Raw genomic sequence first — 16,904 nt, 5'->3', positions numbered from 1 at the left:
CCTCTGCTGCGTGTAAGCCCGTGTGCTCCAATAGAGGCTCCACTATGCGTTCTCTGTGTCGTCCGAGTGTGTGCGTGGGAACTGGAAGAGTATGTAAGCAGCCAAGAGACTTGTTTTACAAAACAGTTGACTACAAGAGACAAACTGATAGAAGAAATCAACGGAAAAATGATTCAGCAGCAGAACAACTGGAATGCGGAGAAAGAGAAGCTGGAAAACCGATGTGTAGAAGTTCAAACGGTTTCTGAGAAAAGGCGACTTGACCTCTTAGTGGCACAAGCCAAACTGATGCAGGCCGAAGGAGATACCAATGCAGTAATCATAGATTTGCGAAGAACATTGGCAACAGCACAGTTTGAGGCAAGAATGACTCAGGACAGGGTTCAAGCAATCATAAGACACCACCGGCTTAACACCCTAAAATTGGTCAATGAATCGTTGGAGAAGGGTTGGCAAACATGGTCAGCGCAAGGTGCAGAGCTTCAGTTATTACAAGCCGACAGAGAAAATAGAAAAGTTCAAGGCAAAGGCTTCCTCAAGTGTCGGAGGAAGCAATGACCACGGTTCAGGAAAATATTGCTAGAGACCTATACGACATGGTGGCTTATTTCAGAGAAGAAATTAACCGAATCATGCAAGAATTCGACAAGCATGATGTCGATACATCTGTCGAGTTAGACAATATTGAAGCCGAAAGAGTAAGCAAAACACCTGGACTCGGAGCACCGGATTCAGCAGATGTTGCACGGGCAATGTTGGAGGAGAAGAGCTTGCCCAAGTTCTACTGCGCACGAGCTATATTTCGGAACGAAGCCGAACTTGCGACACTTACGAGTTTTCGGTAGCATTGCGTATGTGCATGTGCCGAAGGAAAAATGGAGGAAGCTGGACGCAAAGGCCGAGAAATGTATCTTGGTCAGCTATTTGGACGAGCAGAAGGGTTATAAGTGTTATAACCCGCGCACCAAACAAGCGCGCGTGAGCCGCGACGTTGTGTTTGATGAGTCCGCGTCCTGGTACTTGCCTCCAACTCCGGACCTCACTTCCAATCCAAGTTTTGACGATGAGGTCAGCGAGGCTGAGATGTCTCCGGATGAGCCTGAAATCGGGACCCGCGAAGAGAGTCCGATTTCATTTCGGTTAAGTGGACCGAATGAACGACTGGGTCGGTATGACCAGTCCGATGAAGAGCCGGCGAGTAGTGGAGACTCGGTCGTGCATTCCCTGCGTAGGAAGCCGAGGAGACGGCTTACGTGCAAAGAGAAAGGGAAGAAGAAGGTGTCGGATTCCAGCACGGCGTCTAGCGGAAGTGCATGAGCCAGAGAGCTATGCAGAAGCGGCGAAGGACGCGAATTGGCGCGCCGCGATGGAGGAAGAGATGCATGCATTGGCGGAAAACGAGAGTTGGGACCTGGTTGACGCACCGAAGGGTGTGAAGCCGATCGGATGTAGGTGGGTGTACAAGGTCAAGTACAACACGGACGGCTCAGTCAACCGATACAAGGCCCGGTTAGTGGCAAAAGGCTATGCGCAGAAACACGGCATCGATTACGATGAGGCGTTTGCGCCGGTCGCGAAGATGACAATCGTCCATGTTTTGCTCACGGTAGCCGCGGCCAAGGGGTGGCAGTTACATCAGATGGATGTAAAGCATGCATTCCTGCAAGGTGAGCTTGAGGACCAAGTGTCCATGGTACCGCCCCCCGGATTTCACTCCGGAGCAAACACGTCGGCAGTGTGCCGATTGAAGAAGTCCCTTTACGGACTGAAGCAAGCCCTGCATGCCTGGAAGGCGAAGATCACGCATCGTCTGCATCGGTTGGGCTTTGCAACATCAAAATCGGACTCCTCACTGTTCGTTCAGAAAGGTCGACTCGGGCCAGTTAGTATTTTACTCTATGTTGATGACATGGTCATCACCGGCGCCGACCTAGGTGAAATCAACCGCGTGAAGCTCCAACTTGTGGTATCATTCGACTTGAAGGATCTGGGGAACCTTCATTACTTCCTCGGGATCGAATTGATTCGCACCCCCGAAGGCATACTGATCAGCCAACGTCATTACGCATTGAATATGCTCTTCAAATTCGGGATGGCAGACTATAAGTCCGTCTCGACTCCTCTTGATAGAACCGTCAAGCTTCGCCCCAATTCCGGCAAGGTATACGACCCGACGAGGTTCCGACAGATTGTCGGAAGCCTTATCTACTTGACAATCACCCGACCCGACCTCAGTTATCTGGTCGGGGTGATCAGTCAATTCATGGCGCGACCTACTGAGGAGCACCTTCAGTGTGCACAACACGTATTGCGGTACGTAATCGGCACTAAGGACCGGGGACTGCTATATCGGACCGGTACAACCCCACAGTTGGTCGGCTACACCGATGCCGACTGGGCCGGCAACGTCGCCGATCGCCAATCCACGTCTGGATACGCGTTCTCTCTTGGGAGTGCCGCAATAGCGTGGAGTAGTAAGAAGCAGCCGATAGTTGCACTATTGAGCACCGAAGCTGAGTACCGAGGAGCAGTTGTCGCGACATGCGAAGCCATATGGTTGAAGCGGCTACTTAAGGATCTGCAGGTGGAGGTGTCCGATCCGACTACGATCTACTACGACAACCTCAGTAGCATCCAGCTCGCGAAGAACCCCGTTTACCATGCACGGACCAAGCACATTGAGGTGCACTACCATTTTGTCCGTGAGCGTGCCCTTTCTGGTGAAGTCAAACTTCAGTATGTTCCGACAGATCGGCAGACCGCCGACATCTTCACCAAGCCTCTTGGACTGGACAAGTTGCGGCAATTCTCGGGTGCATTTGGGTTGCGTCACCTCGACGTGCCGAACTTGAGGGGGAGAGAAGACGCCGACGGAAGGGGGAGAGAGCGAGAAGACCGCGACGTCGAGTCAGATGACGAATTTGATTTTGGTTCAGTTGAAGAAGCCGAGGGCGGATCCGTGGAAGAGTCCAATAGCGACCACAAGGGGAGCAGCCGAAAGAAAGCGCCAGAGCCAACCAAGCATGGGGGACATGATGTCGTCAAGGGTGAGAAGACCGAAGACAAGTTGGAGACAACCAACTCGCATGAGAGTGAAAACGGATCGCAGTAGCCGAGTCGGTTCGAATGTTTGATTCGGATACACTGAATCAATCAAGGGCCAAGCGGAAAAGAAGGCAGCATGAGAAGCGCCAACACCGCGACAACAAGGGAGTTGTGAAGGGCCGTACCGACCGGAATGGTCGAAGCGCGCGGAGTCGAACAGGCCGAAGAGCGCGAGCGAGGTGTGGAGCCAAGTGGAACTGGAGCGGTGATCCAGAAGATCCCGAAGAGCCTCAAGTTGAGCTTGAGAGGGAGTGTTGAGAGACAAGCTCAACATTGGCCCGATCGGCTGAGCAAGCCGAGGACCAGATCGGTTGGGACCGATCGGTTAGGCCGGACCGGTGCGTAAAACGGATGCGTAAGCCGGTACGCAAACCGGTGCGTAGGAAGGTCGTATCGGTGCGTAAACCGAAAGGCTGTTAGAAAATTATTCCTCGTAAGGAATAGTTTTGGGAATAAGAGTCGAGGCTCATTTATGAGCAGTCAAGTATTGTCAGTACTTGTGTCAGCCTAGTTGTCAGGGCTTGTATAAAAGTGCTGACTGAGCACATCCTATGTACAGATTGAGTATTATCTTTTTGAATTAAGTTCTAATGTTTACTCTCTCTCTGTCTCTCCCGTGCGTACCGTGCAAACCTAAGCTTTCCATTAAACCTGCGTTTTCTGTTGTTCGGATTTCCTATATTGCTTCCGCACGCCATTCTTTTCATGTATGAACACATGCATATTTGTGTGCATGTGTACAAAGGTGAGAAAGTGGGTAAGCAATGTAACTCCCTACTTGTCTCGTTCTTTATTTGTAATGGTTACCTCTTGTACTATATAAACCCCACTCATGGGGCACAATGAAATATACATTTTCCCCCTCTCATTTTGTGTCACTTTCAATTTGTCTTTCTCTCTAGCTCTCTCACACTCGTAACCCCCTTGGGAGGGGGTTGAAGCCATTCTAGGCTTCACCCCCCCACCCCAACAACACTTTTGGCACGCTTGATGGGACAACCCTCCCTTGAGAGGAAGTCTATCCATCACTAATCTCTATCTCTCCCTCTTTGCGTCTGCATGTATGTGTTCTGTATGTGTGTGTAGGGTGCATGATATAAGATGATTCTCTGCATTTTCTCTCTTGCACATCCCCTATGATCACCCACATCACAAGGAAACTCTAATTTCTACTGGAAATCTTTATTTCTGCTTGTAGCCCACTTCATCAAGCCCCCAGATTCTTTGCATAAACTCCGATCCTTATTAAAACCCACCGCAACAAACCCTAATCTTTGCCAAAACCCACAATAGGAAATAGTACATTTCATCACCCATTTCCTATGAGAGACCCTCTATGACAACCCTAAAATCATCTCCTAAAAGTCTGTTTGTGCGATGCAAATAGAGGTGGCCACCCGGGCAAGGTTGTAGATGAGAAGAGCTCCGGGTATTAGGCCTCAAAAGATGACTTGCTGGTATATCTTGCTTCTTCTCAGCCACCCAAGAGTTATTTAGTGAATGTATCACATTGGTACAACCACATCTTTGCATTACTAAAGAAATCTCTACCAGGAGCCCTTGTTGATGTTAACATTACGGGAGTGCCTGTCCCTGTTTGTGATGTTGCCCCAGCTGCAAAGGCTACCAAGGAAGCAGATGATGATGATCTGGATCTCTCTGGGAAGAAACTGAAGAGGAAAAGAAAGTTGTAGCTGAATGTGAAGCTGAGAAGAAAGCTAGTACGAAGAAAGAAAGAGAGTGGCAAGTCCTCTGTTCTCTTGGATGTGAAGCCATGGGATGATGAAACTAAATGGCAAAACTCGAGGAATCAGTTCAGAGTGTTACCATGCCTGGTCTTCATTGGGGGGGCATCAAAGCTTGTAGCTATTCGTTATGGAATAAAATAAAATAAAAGAAGAAGTTGCAGATCATGATGACCATTGAAGATGAGATTGTTTCAGTTGAAACTTTAAATAAATCCATGAGAGGAAGTGGACACAACAGCAGCGAGAGCTTCCATGGCAGTCATTCAGATCCCAAATCTCAGATGTGCATCTGGTCTTCAGGAGTTCGATCAATAACTACTCAACCAAAGTTATGTCTCCTAGTCATCAAGACATAGGCAGGAGAAATGCGTGCACTTCCGCGTAGCCCAATACACAAACACAGATCCACTATTTGTGGTCTACAAAGGAAGAGGCCGGTTCTCATGGATTGATGGGAACGAGCTCCAAGCGATGGACATGGAGGAAGGAGATTGCTACGCTATAGAGAGGGACACTGTCTTCCATTACAAAAATATTGACATCCTCTGCTCCGCGCACCCATTCCACCTCTCCCTCCTCAGAAGAAGACAACCACTCGCAGCTACTAGAGACATCATTCCATAGATTCTTTGTAGTTGTTGGGAAAGACACTAATGCAGTATTATCTGGCTTCGACAAGGACCTGCTCGCAACATCGTTCAACGTGCAGCCAAGAGTACGACCGAGAGACGCACGGCCAGGTTATGGCCGAGAAACGATACCCAAGAGTAAGAGTACGACCGAGTGACAGCCAGGAGCCGAGAGTCAGCCGAGCGCCGAGAGACAGCCAAACAGAGGTATGCCGAGAGAGGCGACTAGACAAAGAGATGGCCGCCGGACAAACACGGCCATGGACAACAATGGCCGGCGATCGCAGCCAACAAACTGCCGGCTACGACCAGCAGAGACAACGGACAACCGCGAGCGGTGTCTGACAGTAATCGAGCAACCGGTACAAGATGAGGGCCGAAGTCCGACAGAGCGGACATCAACAGAGTTGGCCGCCGAACATCAGCGGCCGAACCGGCTGCTGACAGGGAGATAGCGGACATAAGGCCGAACGAGTCGACGAAGAGTCGGACGTAGAGCAAGGGAAAGGAAGGGGAAAAGAGGACGTAGGAAAAAGAAGAAGACAGACGCAGAGAAGAAGAAAAGAGGACAAGGGAAAGAAGGTGAAGATAGGAAATGAAAGAAGAGAAGGGTACGTAGAGAAGATTTGCAAGAACTCAAGGGCACGCAATCGAATTTAGAAGCTCAAAGGTAGTAGATAAGATTTCCAAAACCGGAGGGTACCTAATAAAATTCTTTATTTGTAACGATTACCTCTTGTACTATATAAACCCCACCCATGGGGCATAATGAAATATACATTTTTCCCCTCTCATTTTGTGTCACTTTCAATTTGTCTTTCTCTCTAGCTCTCTCACACTTGTAACCCCCTTGAGAGGGGGGTGAAGCCATTCTAGGCTTCACCCCCCCACCCCAACAACAGGCACTGTACTGTCTCGCGTCCGGTGTGCATGATCAAATGCTCAGCTACATCAAGGATGCAAAGACGTCGAAGGAGGTCTGGGAAAATCTATGGAAGATTTTCGCCGCAAGTACCATAGCTCGTAAGTTGCAGCTCCGGCAAGAGCTGAACAATATTTGGCAAAGAGACATGTAAGTTACGGACTACACCACCAAGATAAAGGAGATTTGCGATGCACTCGGGTCCATCAACATGACGGTAGACGAAGACAAGATAGTACAAATCTGCCTCAGTGGTCTAGCGTAAAGGTACGGGCCAATCCAGACAGCAATCTGCACCTGGGAGAAACCACCGTCCTTCTTCGACTTGCATTCAATGATTTTGGTCGAAGAAAACCACGCGAGTGGGTCAAGCACCACTCAATCGGATGACCGGATGTTGTACACGAAGATAGATCAGCCCCATGAACGTGGTGGACGAGGTGGGTCAGCACGCAATGGAGGCGGCCGATAAGAGCAAGACTGGAGGCACAAAGGGTGTGTCAATAGCAGTTCCGGACCCTCCACAAGCAGGGGGAGTCAAAGCGGCGCCGGGAACCGGCAAGGAAAGGCCGACACGGAATGTTGGTATTGTGGCAAAATGGGCCATAGGGAAAGCCAGTGTTGGAAGAAGCGCGTTGATTCGGACAAATCCGGATCCGCTAAAACCAGTCGGGAGAACCAGCAAAGCTCGCACTACGCGGAAGGATCAAAAGGATCCGGAATCGGGAAATTTGGTAAAGGGCCAACCTTCGTGATGAAGCACAAGGCTAACTCGATGAAGAAGACAACTTCTAGATCGGACGAAGTATGGTACGTTGATTCCGGAGCGTCCAACCACATGACGAGCCATGAAGAGTGGTTCTCTTTTTTGGAGAAATCGGAACAACCGGGGATTGTCGAAACCGGAGACGACACCCCTCACCCGATTGTGCATGTTGGAGAAGTCCCTTTAAGCCATGTCGGACAAAAGGGGAAGCTCATGAACGTACTACACGTTCCGACTATCACAAAGAACCTAGTGTCAGTTGGACAAATCGTCGACCAAGGGATGCAGGTGCGGTTTACGCACCTAGGGTGCTTCATCGAGGAAGAGGGCCGGATAATTGCGCAAGGGCGAGACAGGAGGATGTTCATCCTCAACAATGATGTCGGCACCGCTATGTTTGCAAAAGGGAAGAAGGTCGAATCGAACATCGACCTGTGGCACAAGCGGATCAGCCACGTTAATTATCGGAGGCTTCAAGACTTGCAATCGAAATAAGTCGTTTTCGGTTTGCCGAAATTTAGCGGCCAGAAGGCCGAAATTTGTGAATCCTACCAACTCGGGAAGCAACACCGGCTTCCATTCCCCACCGATCGAAACCGAAGCCATAACAAGCTCGATTTAATCTATTCGGATGTATGGGGACCGGCACAAAATGTTAGTCTTGGTGGGAGTCGGTATTTCTTCTCCTTCATCAACGACTACAGCCGGCACATGTGGATCTACCTCATCGAGAGGAAGAGCGAAGTCTTCGAGTGTTTCCGGAACCTTCAAAGCTTGGTTGAACGGGAAACAGAGAGGAAGATTAAGTGCCTACAGTCGGATGGCGGGAAAGAATACTTTTCCGGCCAATTCAACAGTTATCTACAACAAAACAGAATTCGGAGAGAATTCAGCTGCAGGTACACACCGGAGGAAAACGGTGTGGCCGAAAGGAAGAACCGGTCGATTGTCGACGCGGCAAGCGCAATATTGGAGGAGAAGAGCATGCCCCATTTCTACTAGGCTGAGGCGGTCCGGACGGCCGTCTACATCCAAAACCGAATCAGTGACAAGGTGTCAGCACACGAGCTGTATTTCAGGCGCAAGCCGAATTTGAGACACCTTCGGATATTCAGTAGCATAGCATATTTGCATGTACCGGATGAGAAGCGGAGGAAGCTGGATCCGAAGTCGGAGAAGTGCAGTCTAGTCGGTTACTCGTATCAGCAAAAGGGGTATAAGTGTTATAACCCCCGAACTAAGCAAGTTCGAGTAAGCCGAGATATCGAGTTTGATGAGAGGGCATCATGGTACTCCTTACCGACTCCAACTCCCGACGAAGACCCGATTCTGGAAGATGAGGCTAGTGAGCCCGAGGTGGTCCAAGTAGAAGATGAAGACTTCGACACTCTAAAAGAGAGTCTGATCTCATTCCGGCTAAGTGGACCGAATGAGCGGCTGAGTCGGGATGACCAGTCAGATGAGGAACTAGCAAGTAGTGGAGACTCTGCCGTGCTCTCCCCGCACAAGGAACCGACGAGAAGGTTCACGCGCAAAGAGAAGGGGAAGAAGAAGATGTTGGAATATGAAACCGGCAACGTTGAGTCGGATCAGAGCGAATTCGACTCCGGAAAGGATGAAGGCGGATCTTCAGGAACGAAGTCTGACTTGGCCAAGAAGGGCCCCAAACCGGGTAATACCAAGTTACGCCGGTCTTCTCGCCTGAAGAACCTTGTTACGCGGTACGGGTACAATGAGTAGATGGCGCATCATTATGCACTCATGACTAAGGTGGCGGAAGTGCGTGAATCGGAGAGCTATGCAGAAGCGGCAAAGGACACAAATTGGTGTGCCACTATGGAGGAAGAAATTCGGACACTAGGTGCCAACCACACATGGGACCTCGTTGACCCTCCCCAACACTGTAAACCGATCGGTTGCAAATGGGTGTACAAGGTAAAGTACAATGCCAACGGTTTGGTTAACTGGTACAAGGCCCGGTTAGTGGCGAAGGGATACGCACAGACCCAGGGAATCGATTACGATGAGACCTTCGACCCGGTAGCGAAGATGACGACACTTCGTGTGGTACTGGTGGTTGCTACAACAAGGGGATGGCATCTTCACCAAATGGACGTGAAGAATGCATTTCTTCAAGGTGACCTTGAAGAACGGGTCTATATGATCCAACCTCTCGGTTTTGAGTCGGAGATGAACAAGTCGGCGGTGTGCCGGCTCAAGAAGTCGCTTTACGGTCTGAAACAAGCCCCCCGAGCTTGGAATGCGAAGATCATGCACCGGTTGCTTAAGATGGGGTTTGTGACCTCTAAATCCAACTCGTCGTTGTTCATCTGGCAAGGTTCGGACGGTGCAGTTTGCATCCTACTTTATGTTGATGATTTAGGCATCACCGGACCTGGACTCAATGAAATCGGCCGAGTAAAGTCCCAATTGTCGGATGCATTTGGGGGACCTTCATTATTTTCTTGGGATCGAGGTGATCCAAACCCCCGACGGCATATTGCTCTCACAACGACACTATGTGTTGAATATGTTGTACAAGTTTGGTATGACGGAGTGCCAACCTGTCTCCACACCCCTGGACCGGAACCAGAAGCTTTGTCCCAACACTAGACCGGCCTGCGATGAGAAACAGTTCCGACAAATCATCAGAAGCCTGATATACTTGACAATCACTCAAGTCGACCTCAGTTACCCGGTTGGAGTGATCAGCCAGTTCATGTAGAAGCCGATCGTCGAGCACCTTTAGTGCGCACACCGGATACTTTGGTACGTGAGTAGTACGAAGGACCGGGGACTGTTATACCGGCATGGTATAACCAAAGACCTAGTCGGATATATAGATGTTGACTAGGCCGGTGATGCATCGGATCACCGATCCACCTCCGGTTACATGTTTTCTCTAGGTAGCGTTGTTGTTGTGTGGAGCAACAAAAAGCAGCCAACAATGGCTTTGTCGAGCACTGAGGCTGAATATCGGGGCGCTACCAATGCCACCTGTGAAGCCATCTGGCTTTCGCGACTGCTGTAACACCTGCGGTTTGAGGTCCCGACCCCGATCCTTCTCCATTATGAAAACATGAGCAGCATTCAGCTCACCAAGAATGTCATGTTCCATGCTCGGACGAAGCACATAGAAGTCCACTATCACTTTGTGCGTGAGCGGGTTTTGAGCGGTGAAGTAGAACTTCGGTATGTTCAGACGGATCGGCAAATTGCCGATATCTTCACCAAACCGCTCGGATCGGACAAGTTTAGCACTTCACCGAAATGCTTGGTGTTCAGCATCTCGACGTGCCGCACTTGAGGGGGAGAAAAGGAAAGGGAACGGATGGCATCAGACAAGGAGCCGGAGAGGAAGAAGAACCAACAAAAGGGGAGACAAGAGGAAAAAGGAAGTTGAGCCGACCGAAGGAGTTGGCACATACGAAAAGGTTGGAACAAGGGGCATCAGCTGCAGAGTCAAGAAGGATAGAGCCGACCAGAAGAAAACGGCCAAGACTCGGACGTGGTCCGGTGTGGTGAAGGGCATGAAACCAGAAGACGAGTTGAAGAACACTGACTCGGACAAGAGTTGGAATGAATCGAAGGAAACCAATTCAGTTCAAGATTCAGAGAAGCTGGATCAACCAAAGGTCAAGCGGACACGGACGCAGTGGAAGCCGACAGTCAAATAGTCGGAAAACAGGAGCCGAGTTGATGAGGAACTCGGCCGAGGCCGAAACTGGAATCATGTAAATAGCCAACTCAGGAGACTATACTTGTAAATAGTCTAAGTGTGCGCCCCATGAGGGCTACGTATGTAAATAGCTAGAAAAGTTGTGTAAGTAAATATGCAAATAGGGCAAACTTTAACTGTTTGTAAGGACAATGTGTAGGAGAGCAAGAGAGTGTGTGTGTGTGTGTGAGCCGCGCCATAGCTGTGTGAGTAACAACAGACGCGAAGAGCCCTGTGCGGCTGATACACTCGTCAGAGTATTGTATTCCTCTCGGTGTTGTATATCCACGTTGTATAGTGAAGATTCTGTCCACCCGTGGTTTTCCCCGTTTTAGGGTTTCCATGTAAATCTCTATGCACCATTGTTCATCTTGTCTTTTCTTGGCATATTTCTGTGATTCGTATTTCAGCAGTGTCTGTTCATTGTGATTTATATTCCACAACAATTTCACAACAACTAACACCACGATCCGACCTCAAGTTGAGCTTGAGGGGGAGTGCTGAGCGAGCAAGATCAACCGGATCCGGATCGATTGAATAAGCCTGAGTCGGATCGGCATCCGGAAGGATGAGCTGGATGGTATTCGAAAACAACCGACCGGATCGGGGAGCCGGATTCGAGCGGGAACCGGAAGCCTAGTAGTAGCCTAGACTACTAGGTAATCATTGTCTCGTAGTTAGTGTTAGTCGCACGTATGAGCATTGAAGTACCTGTTAGTCCTTTATGGACTTGTATAAATAGTGTTGTTTAGCACGTTGTATGCACAAAGAGTTTTAGAGTTAATTTTTTTGTATGCTCTCTCTGTCTCCTTTGTGTTTGAAGCTTTTCCATTAAACCTTTATCTCATTTTCTGTTGCTATCTGGCTGTGTTGGTTCTATCTGACGCTTCCGCACATTAACATTCACAGAACCGTCAGACAATTTTGTTCGTTTCACACCGAAAAATCTTCAAGACAATCAACCTATTCGACCGATCTGACCGATCCGTTTGTCCGGTTTCGAGCAGTTCAATCTGCATCTAATCCACATTCCGTCTAGTCCGGTCCGGTCTGGCTCGATCCGGTTCCGGTTTCGTCGTCATCCGTCTGGTCCGGTTCTCCAAAACCATTTTGAACAACTTAGCCGCATTCATTCGTCCAAGTCATAAATTGACATATTTGCATTCGTCGGGTTTCCCATTCGAATGCAAACAAATACGAATACGAATGGGTGGTCAAGTATTCATTTAACTCAAAAAAAAAAAAAACTTTGTCTTTTTTAATTTCCTAGGATAAAAAAAAGGAACTTGACAATAAATAGGGATAATAAAAGAGGGACATGGGGATTTGACCCAACTAAATTTTTATAATAAATGTATAACTTATAAGTTATAAGTATGTATTCGTTTTATTTTTAATAAATAAATAAAATAAAATAAAGGCTCATTAATTTCTCACTTTTTATTCCCTCAAAATTTATGGATATTTTTATTTTGACATTAAAAATAGTACTTCACACTAATCATATCTTTAAAGTTCATTCTAATCATATTTATAAGTATAACTAAATTTTTATAATAAATGTAAACTTATAAGTTATAAGTATTCGTTTTTTTAAAATAAATAAATAAATAGATTAATTAAAATAAGTTTCATAAACTCTCTTGAAACTATAATCTATTAATGAATAATTGTTCTTTTTTTGGTGAAATAAATTTATTTAAATAAATATTTTATATATATTTTGCAAAATGAATGGGTTTTTAATCTTCTTGGGGCCATTTCGTATTCTTGAATATTGAGAATATTGCGCATAGTGAATATCACAAATATCACGCATGTGTCAATCTATGGTCCAAGTTATACAACCTAACCTTTTTGTGCTCCTAACACATAGATAAAATATAAAGACATATGGCTCTACTTATATACTCTTGAATCTTGATGTTGTCCTTTCTATGTGGGATATCTCACAATTTTGTTTTTTCCTCTTCTTCTTCTTAAAATTCACAGTCACATAACTTGACACTTAGTTGTCTGTTTCACATGTAGTAAAATGCATTTGAAAGCTCTTGAAGACATCCATCTTTTCGTACCAAGATATTAAACTAATATAAAATAATATCTTCACTATTATTGTTTCATATTGTGTGAAGAACCACACTCGATTTTGTACATTCCATACAATTTTCACCTTGTTGCCGAAAATCTTCACGACAGCGTGTCTCAATTTCATCATTTGTTGGTTATTTTATGTTAAGATTGTTTTTAATATACGCATGTGTGGACACGTGTATAAGTATTTGATCGTATACATGTGATAAACATACATATGTGTATAAATTTAGTTATTACATGATTTTCTATATCAAAGGTTGTCTTTTTTGGGGAAAGAATCTTGGTGGCCATCGTCACATTTTTGTGAGAATGGCGTAGTCACCATCCTTTTTTCAACAATTGTTTTGTTGTCATCCCCATTGGTCAATTTGATTTCGCTACACGTTATAACGAAACGATCATAACCACAATGATGTTGAGAGCGTAGGGCTTGACCCACTTCATGTGAGGTCGCTCCTATGACACACGTATCCAACATCCCTCCCTCGTTAGATGGATACGATGCCACCATGAGATCATCATTACGGAAAGCATTCGTAATGACGTAACCATGTGATGGGCTAAATGGGACTACTACGAAAAGAGGGCTCATTTGGCTTGACCATTAGGTTGCACTTTGGCATATCCCATTGTAATTATGAGACTTGAGGGTAGGTAACGTACCAAAATATTTTGTAGTAAACGAGGGGGAAATAAGGACTCTCGACATATATGTTTTCTTAAAAAAGGCATATATGGGCAAAAGCCTTTGCATATCTCCTATATGCATAAAACATTAAACATTTAAAAGTAGCAAATCAATTGGTTAGCTCAAGTGTTTAATGCATTTGTTCTCGAGGTCTCAAGTTCAAATATGACCAAGACCATACAACATTGGTGATACATATTTATGACTATAAAACATGTTTAGACTTTAGGTCTAAGTGCCCTTCGGGGTCCTTGTAATAGGACTTGAAGAGCCGAAACCACATGCGTGGGCACAGAGACATAGTTAACATTTTTTCGTGTTTAAATTATTCACATACATGGTTGAGCCTCGAGGAGTCGCCATGAAAAATCGATATAGACATCAAGGAAAGACATTCATTTGTCACCCCCATGGTTTTTAAAATTCCTTTGTGTTACCATAGTAACCTGATCTTGTACCTCATCTCATACGTCTAGAGGGGTATTGACGTGAGATCATGATATCGATTAATGTTTGCCCATGATATGTTTACATCACGACATAATGTTATGACCTTATCCCATTTCTGTGCCAGAAATTATCATCCAATGGCTCATAATAACGACCCGATGTCATCCGCAGAAGCGGAAGGAAATCAAGGAAATCCTCCTAGGCCAATCCCCATTGAGTCGTATTTTTTACAAATACAAAATTTCCTTAATTCTACCTTGCATGAGATTTTTGAACTTTGGCAATCTCATAGTGCTCTCGATGCACGTGTCATTAGTATACAACATGATACTAATAGACCCGATGAGCGTCAAGGTGAACCATCGTTTGTCGTAAAGCTATTTACGGGAGAAAAAAAGGAAAGAACCGAAGAAGCAATCTGCACGTGGCTAGGCTGATGGGAGTCTCATTTTGAGCTCTATCCCAAGCTAGATAGTACGAAGATTGCATATGTCAGCATTAGGGGGTAAGGCCGCCGCCTTGTGGCATGGGCTCTGAACTTTGGGGAAATTGCCTGATACCTAGACAAATTTTGTCACAATTTTCAAGGGCCAATTTCTGCAACCTCCATCTCGAACCGAGGTTGGACAAGCTTTAATGAACCTCTCTAGTAGGAAGTTTTCCTCGCTAGAAGACTATGTTCACCAGGCTAGAACCCAAATCCAAAAATCGGGTCTAGAAAGGGACAACTGGTTAATAGCTTGTTTTGTCAATGGCATCCCCAATTTGGACTATCATTGGATAGTGCATGATAAGGATCCCAAATCCTTTGAAGAGGCCGTTGAAATAATTCTTCGCTTGAAGCGCCTGACACTAACTATGAGACAATGATTACCTAGTAGTCTAGGCTACTACTAGGCTTCCGGTTCCCGCTCGAATCCAGCTCTCCGATCCAGCCGGTTGTTTCCAGATACCATCCGGCTCAGGCTTATTCAGCCGATCCGGATCCGGTTGAGCTTGCTCGCTCAACAGGTTCCATCGGTTCATTGGAGGTCAACTGAAGGTGTAATATGCAGTTAAACATTTGTAAATACACGATTAAAGCCTTGTAAAATTTTGTGTTTACAAGGGTAATATAAGTAAGAATTTGAACCTTGCACCTCCTACATAAGAGCCACATGACTTACCACATTGTACTTTTTATCATTGTACTTTTTATATGTAAAATCTCATACATGAGAGCTTGGATGAGTGACATGGCATCGCATGCATTTCATGTATTACGTGCATGTCTTGCACCATCCCATGCCTCATATGCATGGGGGGATCTATAAAAGAATGGAGGTCAAGCAAGATGGGACTAATGAAGAAATTGGGAAGAAATTAATAATAATAATAATAATAATAATAATAAATCAAGTTATCCTAATGGTGATGTATCTTGTCTCTCAAATCGAAAGTCGAGCGTTCAATCTTTATCTTAATCTCTCTCTCTCCATATCAATCTATCTCAATCCATCTTAAATACTTTCTCGCTAAAGCTAGTACAAACTTCGAATCCTTCCGGTCCAGGACCCCGGTGGTTCCGCCTCACGATCCTCACATAGTGACGGATTTTTACGATCCATATAGCCTTTATGTACACGAAACATCCAAAAATAAAGGTGAACGTAATACACAATTGAGGTATTATCCTCTTACGCATACAACACCAATTGCATATCATTTACATACAAATCGAGGTATTGACCTCATTCATACAGATACGTAACATATGTATGTGAACATCACACGCAATTAAGGTATTAACCTCGTATTCATATGACACAAATCACATATCAAATGTATTTCAAAGGAGGTATTGACCTCATACACATCTGTATACGTTTTATACAACCAATTATTACCACTACAACATAATTGAATCAATGTAAAAAATTACATATTTACTATACATGATAAGATTGGGAGAAGAAAGAAATAGAAAAAAAATAAGAAAGAGTTATTGAAGTTCCTTTGTTGATAGTTATCTGGATCAAGCTCAATCGTACATTGATCGATCACCATCCAACAAGATAAAAACAATCAACAAATGAAACATTAGAAACATGGCTTTGATACCAACTATTAGATTTATGTTCTAAAGTAAGCATGAGATAAGGATATCAAAAATAGATAGATAGAAAGGCAAGAGAGAAAGAAGGGTGTTGATCCACCCGACCACCCCCAAGCGAAAGGATCAAGACGGACTAGAGCATCGATCAGCGTCCCATACCACCGAGTCGTGCCTGGTGTTGGCGCGCTCGCTACAATAGTTGACCCACCACAAGAACAGAGTCTCGACGTAGTCAAGAGATGATGAAATGAGGATAGCTAGGCCTCATATTTATAGCGCCTAATGGATTGTCTCAATCCCGAGGATTAAAAGTAATCCTCCCCTTCTTTACACTCTCGTTTAACCCTCACACTTTATCCACGTGTATAGAATATTACGGAACATTCTCACCACAGGATATTATATGGTCATGCCCGTAACAGTACAACAACAGTCACAATGTTGATTGTACCTACCCATCGGTTTTTAGGTGCCCACATATGGTGTTGTCAGGTTTGTGGGTGTATCCTCATTTTCTGTGAATGTAAACGTGCGGAAGCATTAGACAAAACCGGCTCAGCCGAATAGCAACAGAGAATAAGATGAAGGTTTAATGGAGAAGCTAAATACACAGAGAGTATACGTGGGAGAGACAGAGAGAGCAAAACGTAAAGTTAGATTCAAAATGACACTCAGTAAGACTCTGT

The 16,904-nt window shown here is 45.7% G+C and overlaps 1 pseudogene; it reads left to right on the top strand.

Annotated features, from left to right (window-relative positions):
• Nucleotides 1–554: 554 nt before the first annotated feature.
• On the top strand, nt 555–4,999 carry LOC147867561 (elongation factor 1-delta pseudogene; annotated as a pseudogene).
• The last annotated feature ends 11,905 nt before the right edge of the window (nt 5,000–16,904 follow it).

This window comes from Azolla caroliniana, unplaced genomic scaffold (genome assembly GCF_043228905.1).
Source record: "Azolla caroliniana isolate FFs.n. ecotype wild unplaced genomic scaffold, voAzoCaro1.0.p SCAF_2, whole genome shotgun sequence".
In the NCBI taxonomy this organism is placed as follows: Eukaryota; Viridiplantae; Streptophyta; class Polypodiopsida; order Salviniales; family Salviniaceae; genus Azolla; species Azolla caroliniana.
Note: the sequence above shows the minus strand (reverse complement) of the source record. Positions and strands in the feature narration are given on the sequence as shown.